Source organism: Oryctolagus cuniculus, chromosome 9 (genome assembly GCF_964237555.1).
Source record: "Oryctolagus cuniculus chromosome 9, mOryCun1.1, whole genome shotgun sequence".
Lineage (NCBI taxonomy): Eukaryota > Metazoa > Chordata > Mammalia > Lagomorpha > Leporidae > Oryctolagus > Oryctolagus cuniculus.
In genome coordinates, this window is record NC_091440.1 from 29,930,401 (window position 1) to 29,940,304 (window position 9,904).

General features: G+C 38.1%; 1 pseudogene; it reads right to left on the reverse strand.

Moving 5' to 3' along the window:
* LOC100346883 (vesicle transport through interaction with t-SNAREs homolog 1B pseudogene) overlaps window positions 1–5,077 on the reverse strand; it is a 30,231-nt pseudogene extending 25,154 nt beyond the window's left edge.
* Between the last annotated feature and the right edge of the window lie 4,827 nt (window positions 5,078–9,904).

Sequence of the window (9,904 nt, forward strand, 5' to 3'; positions counted from 1 at the left end):
AAGTAGAGTACTTGAATAAACATTACAATATGGGAGGCAGGCATTCCATACAACAACTTAAGCAGCTGAACAAAAAGTCTCCCTATTTTACTAGAACATTTTATGAACAGATGGATTAGGGAGTTAAGGTACTCATCTCAGTTAATGGGTGGTGAATGTGTAGATATTATGTTTAAATATTTTACCATATAAGTGTTTGTCAGATTTCAGAATTTATATATTTAATCACCCTTTTTTAAAAACAATCTTTTCATGCTACTACCAAATTTTTGTAAGGACTAATCCATTCAAATAGTCAGAAATGTTCTAGGAAGTTAGAAAAAATCATAGTTCAGAAAACACAAACTGTATGTATAAAGTGAAGGAGACATGACTATAGAACTGTGCTTACTTGTTTTTGTTTCCTTAAGCTATATTTAAGAGTCAACAGAAGGTGTACCAGTAAGATATAGCACATTAATAATAGTGATGATAATAAATGCTAGCATGAATTTTTTATAAATAAGTGGATGAACTCTATGCTAAAACATATATTCTTATATTTCAGAAAGACAAAATGAAATTATTAATATTGTTACTATTTTATTCATACTGTATTATATTCCAAAAATATTTTCCTTGTTAATGCTTAAATAAATCTTCACTGGTAAATTAAATCAAGGTTTCCAATAATCATATCTTTCAGGTGAATATTACAAAATTTAATTTCTATTTTACATATATTTTATTTGAAACATCTTATTCTTCATTTTTAAATGCAACTAAATTCAGGTGGAATATAAAACTTATGAGGTAAGAAGTATTATAAATTGCATATCTTTTATTAAGCTACAACATTTCATTGTCTGGCACTTACTATTTAAGTAACTATTTTTACGTCTTAATTGATGTGTTCATAATTTTACCCTATCTATCTCTTTTCTGCTACCATTTGCTTTTGTTAAATAATCAAATGTGTTAGACCACTTTGTACACTAACAATATTAACAAATAATATGAAAGTCACACTGTCGACAGATAAATTTTATTTAGTAATTACATAAAAATATCTTATGAAATAAAGATCCTTGCAAGTTAAATTTTCAAAATCTTTGAATATACCTTTGACAGTTTTCAATGAAAGAATGTTTAGAAATTTTCAGAGCAATAAACAGAAGAATATGATTTAATTTTATACAATATTTAAGTAAATAATTTTGATATCCCTTCAGAAGTTTTGCATCCCTAATATTTTAATTCCTTTTTTGTCCATTTTTTTTAGTTTTGATTTTTGTGGTCTCTCATCTTGATGTGGTCTTACATCCAAATCAGTTATGTGCTTTATTATTTTAATAATGTAGTAACATCATATGCCTATTTAAATAAAGAAATAACCATCCAGCATGACTTAAAACTATACAGCTTATTAAATTTTGTGTAAGAAAGCATTATAGAGTCATATTCAACTTCTTTAATCCTTTTTTAACAATGGATTCAGATCATTTGACTTTGAGTTATATCACAGGACAAAGATCTGTACTTTTTGTAACAGTACATACTTGAAGTAGAACAAGTGGATCTCAAAATAATTCTAAAAAATGATACTGACCTGTTTCTCTAGGAACACATTTAATCTAAGGGTTAAGCTGATGCTTCAAAAACTTAAGGCAAATGAACGAAATCATATTTAAAAAATAAAAAAAATGTCGATTTTAGTGTGAGGCTTTATTTAAAATGTTTCATTTGAAACATATTGCTTCTATTTCTTCTTTCCATATGTACTTTAGATATACACAGTATGTGCACATAGATTTAATTAAGCAGATTATTTTGAGCAGCTGAGTCATAAACTGAGATTTGGGGGAAAAATAAGCAGTAGACAGTTTGGCATGGCACAGCTATTTAAATCATCTTCAAGTTGTTTTTCTTTGAAAATTCTCCCAATTTCTGGTCAAATGCAAAACGGTAAATTAATATGTTTAGGAGGAGGCATCCCTCTTTTTTCTAAGAAATTCAGTAGATCACAACTCTCTGCAATGACTTTGAATAGCCCTTTGTCTCTACTGTTGAGGAACAGCTTATTTTTTTGTTGTTGCTGTTATTGTCTTTTCTGTGCAAATTACTGAACTCTTTACTTAGTATAGAGTTGGTGTTCTGTGTATAAAGTTAATCAAAAATGAATCTTAGTGGAGAATGGAACTGGGGGTGGGAGGCAGGTGGTAGAGTGAGTGGGAGGGTGAGTATGGTGGGAAGAAAAACTATGTTCCTAAAGTTGTAATTATGAAATGCATGAAGTTTGTATTCTTTAATGAGAGGTTTCTTTGGGGGGAAAATAAATAAACAAATTTTAAAAATATTTTAAAAAAGAACAAAGAGGCATGAATTTGCACAAGGCTTCTACATTGTTCTTCGGCCTGTCTGAGCCCTACTTATTTTCTTGGGAATGAAACTCCTGAATAACAAACATAAAATGGAAAGTAAAAAGAAATCACATGTGACCCAAGAATTCTGCATTAACAGAAGGGAGAAAATATTACAACATTCGAGTTACATTTGAATAAAGAAAATGCATTCCAAAATTACACTCATTTCAGCTCATAGGACAAGAATCCAGTGTTTTCTGAGAATAGGAAAAAAAGTAGACTTAGAGAATTATCACATAAGGCAACTTGCAGATGAAGCAAGTTGGAAGTCCAAAATAAATGTCAAAATATCAAATTAGCTAATCTGCAGCACTAGTTAGATGCAGCATCTTAAAAATGAAGAAGACTAGAACTATTAGCCTTTCTGAAGCATTGCTTTGCATTGCCTATGAAGGAGAATCAGTTATATAGAGATCAGCTGTGCCATCTGTAGATATGGAATTGAAGGGATGCTACAGTGACTGGTAAAAATGAACATGGGGGCAGGCCTTTGCTCTAGCAGTTATTATATTTTTTTAAAGATTTTATTTATTTATTTATTTGAAAGAGTTACACAGAGAGAGGAGAGGCAGAGAGAAAGAGAGTGGTCCTCCATCCACTGGTTCACTCTCCAATTGGCCACAATGACTGGAGCTGTGCCTATCCAAAGCCAGGAGCTAGGAGCCTCCTCCAGGTCTCCCACACTTGTGCAGAGGCCCAAGGACTTGGGCCATCTTCTGCTGCTTTCCCCAGCCATAGCAGAGAGCCGGTTCAGAAGTGGAGCTGCCGGGTCTTGAACCGGCGCCTATATGGGATGCTAGCACTTCAGGTGAAGGTGTTTACCCGCTTTGCCACAGCACCAGCCCCTCTAGCAGTTATGATAACTCTGTTCTACATCAGAGTGCTTAGGTTTGGTTGCTGCCTCAAGCTCCTGCCTCCAGATACCTAATGCAGACTGAAAAGCTGCAGTGATTGCTCAAGTAGTTCAGCTACTGCCACAGGCTTAGGAGATATGGAACGAGGTCTTGACTGAAGGCTTTGGCCTTGGTACAGCCTCAGTGTTGCAGGCATTTACGGAATGAACTTGTGGATAGGATCTCTCTTCTTTCTTCTCTCTCTCCTCATACATAAAATAAATAATAAAAACATACCAAAAAGATAGGGAAAAACAAAATAAAGAGATGTATGTGGGTGTCACTCCCCCTCTTCGTGGAGGAACGACACTAAACCCTGCCTAGGTTTCCTATCCGAGTCATGGCACCATTATGTCGCTCCCCCTCTTCGTGGAGGAACGACACAGGACCCTGCATTGTTCTTTCGTCTGCTCGGCCCTCCCCGGGTTTGCTGCTGGTTCTTCCCGGGTTGGCTACCATCCCTTCCACCTCCGTGGAAGGGCGGTTCCCCCTGCCACTTTCCCTGCTTCCGCGGGGGAGCGGCACACCGCCGGCCGGCTCTCTCGGGGGCTGCTCAGATGTTCCTCAGGTGTTCCTTCAGATAGATGTTCCTGGTGCATGTTGTCTCTCTCCTCCTTTATAGTCCTCTTCCACCAATCCCAACTCTGCTACTCACACGCCCAGTACGCTGCTCTCCTCCAATCAGGAGCAGGTCCTGCTGCTTACTGGGTGAACTGGAGGCAGCTGCGTAGAAGCTGTTTACTCCTCTCCCAGCACCATATCGTGGGAGAGCAGATGCATAGAATAAGTCTTAATTCCAGTAACAGTATAGTCCGAGTTGCTCCCCACAGATTCCCCTTTCTTTTTATTTTTGGCGTTGATACGCGCCTGTGTTCGGTGCCCCGCAGCGCATACTCTGCTCTGCTTGCTGGAGTTGCCCACAGGTGCTTACAAGCCCTACCAATCAGGCAAACCGAATCCGGGTCCTCTCTTATCCATGTTGTGAGGAGGTTTTTAGGCGCTGATGCGTGCCTGTGTTTGGTGCCCTGCAGTGCATGCTCTGCTCTGCTAGAACTGCCTGCAGGTGCTTACAAGCCCTACCAATCAGGCAAACCGAATCCAAGCCCTCTCATTGCCGTCTTGTGGGGAGACTTATTGGTGTTGATAACGTGCCTGTCTTCGGTGACCTGCAGCTGCCCACAGGTGCTCATCGTCTTACTAATCAGGCAGACCGAATCCAAGCTCTCTCATTGCCATGTTGTGGGGAGGCCTTATTTTTCTCTATTTCTCTATCTCCAGGCATTCCTATCTCTCCTATTTTACTTCTACCTGCCAGCATTCCTATTTCTCTCATTTTACTTCTAAACTTCTGTTTCTCTTATCCCCGCGGCTTCTCGGCACCTTGCCCCGCAGCGGCTTCCCGGCTCTGCGCAGCTTCCTGGCCTCGCGTGCTCCACTGTCTCCGCGCCCTTTGCGCCCGCACCAGGGCCTTCGTGCCAGCCCCGCGCTTCCTACTCGCGCCCCATGCGCTCTCCCTGTTTGTGCCCCGTGCGCTCTCTCTGCGCGCGTGGCTTCCACAAATCACACAGCCTAGCTTACATTTCCGCTTCTCGGTTTTCAGTCTAAGTTCCCCGGGCTAACCTGACGAAATGCAACCTATAGCTTAAGTCTCCACTCCCGGTTTGGCTTCCCGTCTTTTGCTCCCTGGGCTAATCTGACGGATTCCAACCTGGCTTACGTCTCCACCTCTGGTTTTAGCCTTTCGTCTTTTGCTCCCCGGGCTAACTTGACGAATCCCAACATAGCTTTCGTCTCCGCCTCAGCCTGCCCCCACGGCTTCATCCTCCCTAACATATTTCTCTACCTGGTATGTTTCCTAACTTTTCTTCCAACAATATTCCCCTCTCATTTCCCCTGGCTTCTCCCCACAGTCCGTATCCAAGTCTGTTTGTTCTAGCTTTCACTTTCGCTTTTAATCTCCTAGCTTCTCCGCCATAGTCCACATCCGAGTTTAAGTTTCTTCTTGCTTTCACTTTCAATCCTAGCTTTCAATCCTAACTTCTTTCCCACAGTCCATATCCGAGTCTATGCCTAGGCTTTCAATAGCTTCTTCCGGCACCTTTTCCGTCAGGCTTTCCCCTAGGCTCTTTGCTAGTCTCTCTCTCCGGTATTTTCCCGCTTCTTCCCTAGTCTCTCTCTGATATTTTCCCACTTCTTCCCGCTTCTTCCCTCCTAGGTTTCCTATCCGAGTCACGGCACCATTATGTTGCTCCCCCTCTTCGCGGAGGAACGACACAGGAACCTGCGTTGTTCTTTTGTCTGCTCAGCCCTCCCCGGGTTTGCTGCTGGTTCTTCCCGGGTTGGCTACCGACCCTTCCACCTCCGTGGAAGGGCGGTTCCCCCTGCCACTTTCCCCACTTCTGCGGGGGTGGAAGGGTCAGTAGCCAACCCGGGAAGAACCAGCAGCAAACCTGGGGAGGGCCGAGCAGACAAAAGAACAACGCAGGGTCCTGTGTCGTTCCTACGCGAAGAGGGGAGCGACATGTGGGAAAGTAGGCATGATTACCCTTAACAGATATTAAATCTAATAATAAAGCCTCTAATCATGAGAAATACATTTTAGCACATAAATGGTAAAGAAATTAAAGAAATATTATACAATTCAGAATTAGATCTATACTGACACAGAAAAACTATAAGTAATATTATTCTATCTGTAATTGCTGTGGCAAAATTGTTGTTTTAAATAAATGACTTTTAGCTAACTGGATAGCCATTTAGAAAAATAAAATGAAAGCTGTTTTTCACAAAATATATAGGAATAAAACATCAAACTGAGGCTGGCACCGTGGCTCACTTAGTTAATCCTCCACCTGCGGAGCCGGCATCCCATACGGGCAACGGGTTCTAGTCCCGGTTGCTCCTCTTCCAGTCCAGCTCTCTGCTGTGGTTCTGGAATGGAGTGGAGGATGACCCAAGGGCTTGGGCCCCTGCAACCACATGGGAGACCAGGAGAAGCACTTGGCTCCTGGCTTCAGATCGGCACGCGCAGGCCGTAGTGGCCATTTGGGGGAGTGAACCAATGGAAGGAAGACCTTTCTCTCTGTCTCTCTCTCTCACTGTCTAACTCTGCCTGTCTAATAAAAAAAATCAAACTGATCAGAGATTTAATTATAAAAATTGAAATACACACATACAACAAGAAAATGTTTAGCTATTCATGTGCAATATGGATATACAGAACTACATGATTAGTATTACGTATGATTAGAAATTACATGCAAAAATACTGGTAAACGTGAACTAAAATAGTCTAAAGTAAACAGAAGGATATTAAACTGAGAAGACACGTAGATAAACTATACTTTTTCATGTGCATTTGTTTACTTATTGTAGGTAAAGAATTATCTATGGTACATTTTTGTTTGCTTATACATTTCTAAGCTCAGGTGCTGCTGCAGGTTTTGTTTTGTTTTGTTTTGTTTTTAAAGAAAATCTGAAGCATGCATTGTGGAGCAGCAAATTAAGTTGTTGCTTGTGATGACAGTATCTCAAATAGGAGTTGCTGCTTCAAGTACCCAGAGTTCCACTTCCAATCTAGCTTCCTGGTAATGTACTTGAGAAAGCATGCAAAGATGGCCAATGTACTTGGGCCCCTGCCACCCATGGGGAGACCAGGATGGAGTTCCTGGCTACCAGTTTTGGCCTAGCCCAGACCTGATTATTGTGGCCATTTGGGAAGTTAACTAGCAACCAGCAGATTAAATCTCTCTCTCTCTCTTTCTCTCTCCCTCTCTTTCTCTCTTTCTCTCCCCAGCACTCTGTTGTTTTGCCTTTCAAATAAATATTTTTTTAAAAAAAGAAGAAAATGAAAATCTGCAGCATATTTTAAGTCCAAGATTCAACAATTAACATAAAGAATAGGAACGCCTGTAAATTAATTCATATGGATGATGTCTAGCAATTCTGTGCCTTAAGAAATAATTATTTCTTCTTTAAGTAAAGGATAAAATAAATATTAGAGATTGTCTTTAAAGTAACCCCTTTTACATATATATATTTCAATTTATAAATTACCTATCATCTATTATGTTTTATTGTCAAGAGTTCTGTTATAGTGTTGCTTTATTACATATGGATGCTTGCTGTACATCACGATATTTCCACAAATACAGCTGACACTTATTGAGTAACACGCATTGGCTCACATACTTTATGTCATTTTTTTACTTCATTAAAACATTCCACATTTCTTTTATACACTGTAAATCCAATCTTTATGGCAGAACCAAACAACTTACACGTGTCTATTCAAGATTAATTTACAGATTTATGTATTCTAGATAAAATTATTTCAAATATAATTTCTCATAAAGACTTGATATTTATAAAACCAAGGCTTTTTGTGACTGAGGCAAATTTATAAGTAAACTGTTATCAATTTTCCAGACACTGTGCCTTAAGATGACATATCACAGCTTAATTTGATTAACATTTTAAAATATCTTTATGATCATTACTCAATAATGAATACATAATGAGACAATAAGTCAAATTTGAAACAGGTATAAGATAAAGATAAATAGTTAGAAAACCTAATTATGTACATACAGATAATTTACTCTTTTTTTATAGGTTCTCTAAAAGATGATGGAATTAACAACACAACTGAAATCATTAAAACGTTAACTTTATCAGTAAATTTGCTCTATTCTAATAATGTTAAATTTTCATGAAAAGATCTTAGAGAATATAAACAAAAACTGAATTTATAGTTTTGTTTCAAACATAATCTGCATTTAACAAAACTTCAATCACATAACTGTAACACTATTTATTTATATAAGCCTAAGCTAACAATGTCCCACCATAGAAAGATACTATTCTTCGAATCTCTGTAAGATTACAAACTAAGAAGTAGTATTTTCCTTATTCTGCAAATGAGAAAAGTGAAGAACATAGTGATTAATTAGTTTTCCCAAATTCATACAACTGTTGAAGGATTCAGAATTGAAGCCAGATTCCTACTAATATTTCTCTTCCTTCTCATGTAGTTGGAACAATGCATTTCACACATATGTCTCATTTAAAAACTCCCATTTTTCTCTTATTATTACCAAATGAGAAACAGTTTTTGAATAATTTTCTGAAGGGCTCATTGTTCACTAGGAATGCTATAATGATAGTTGTATGCTTTTGGAGAAAATATTTAATTATATGTTTCCTCAGTCTCATTTGGACAAACAACAATGATTTTATGTGCATCATAATGAGAACACAAAAATGATCTGAAAATTTCTAGGAAGGAAAGTAGATATAAAATATTGATATATCTTTGATAAATATTTATTCCTTAACATTCCCAGGAACTTGCAACTAAAATGGTAAATAAAACATGCAGACATCTAAGAGGATAGTGAGTGCTGACTCTAAAAATGCTGCTTTTGCTGCCTAGCACTGCAAACAGCATCCCAGAATACTATGGAAGGTCCTAAACAGAATTAGATTCATTTCCATCCCTGCTTTTTCCTTTAAATTCCACATTTAATTTATATTAGATAATCAAGTTTGACAGTTTTGTCTCTGATGTATTGTGTATAAAAGTTCCTTCCTTTTCCAAATAAACATCTAAAAATAGGTGATGAAGAATCCATAGGAGCTCAAATAACTCAATAGAAAAACCATGAGTTATGTCATTTAAAAATGGATAATAATTTGTACAGTTCTCAAAAAATATATGCAAATTACCAATAAGTGTATTAAAATACTTAAAATGATGAGTAATCATTGAAACGAATATCAAAATCACAATGAGATGTCATCTTACCCCAGTTGTCACACCACTCCCATAATGGTTAAAAAGTTAAAAAAAATACGGGCCACACTGTGGCTTAGAGGGTAAAGCTATCCTCCTGCAGTGCAGGCATCCTATATGGATGCCGGTTTGCATCCCAGATGCCCCACGTCCGATCCAGCTCTCTGCTGTGGCCTGGGAAAGCAGTGGAAGATTTTCCAAGCCCTTGGGCCCCTGCACCCACATGAGAGACCTGGAGGAAGCTCCTGGCTCCTGGCTTCGGATCAACGCAACTCTGGCCCTTGCAGCTAACTGCAGAGTGAACCAGTAGATGGGAGACCTCTCTCTCTCTCTGCCTATCCTCTCTCTCTGTAACTCTTTCAAATAATTAAATAAATCTTTAAAAAAGTAGAAAAAATAAAAAACAGTAGGGAGTGTGCAAAGAAAGAGAAACACCCAGTCACTATTGATGTGGATATAAATAAATGTAACCATTATGGAAAACAGTATGGAGCTTATGAAAAATACTAGAAATAAACTGCCATACTTTCCTGCTATCCTACTGCTGGTTTACATCCAAAAGATATGAAGCAATTATTCAAAAAAAATCTGCAGTCTATGTTTATTGCAGCACTATTCACAATAGAGAAGATATGGCCTTAACCTAAGTGCTTATTAACCAATGAATAAAAATTATATACATTCATGTGTATATATATATATATATATATATAATGTGGTATAAATACACAATTGAATATTATTCTAACATATAAAAGAAAGTCTTTTCATTTGGGCAACACAAATGAAGCTAGAGTACAATATGCTAAGTGACA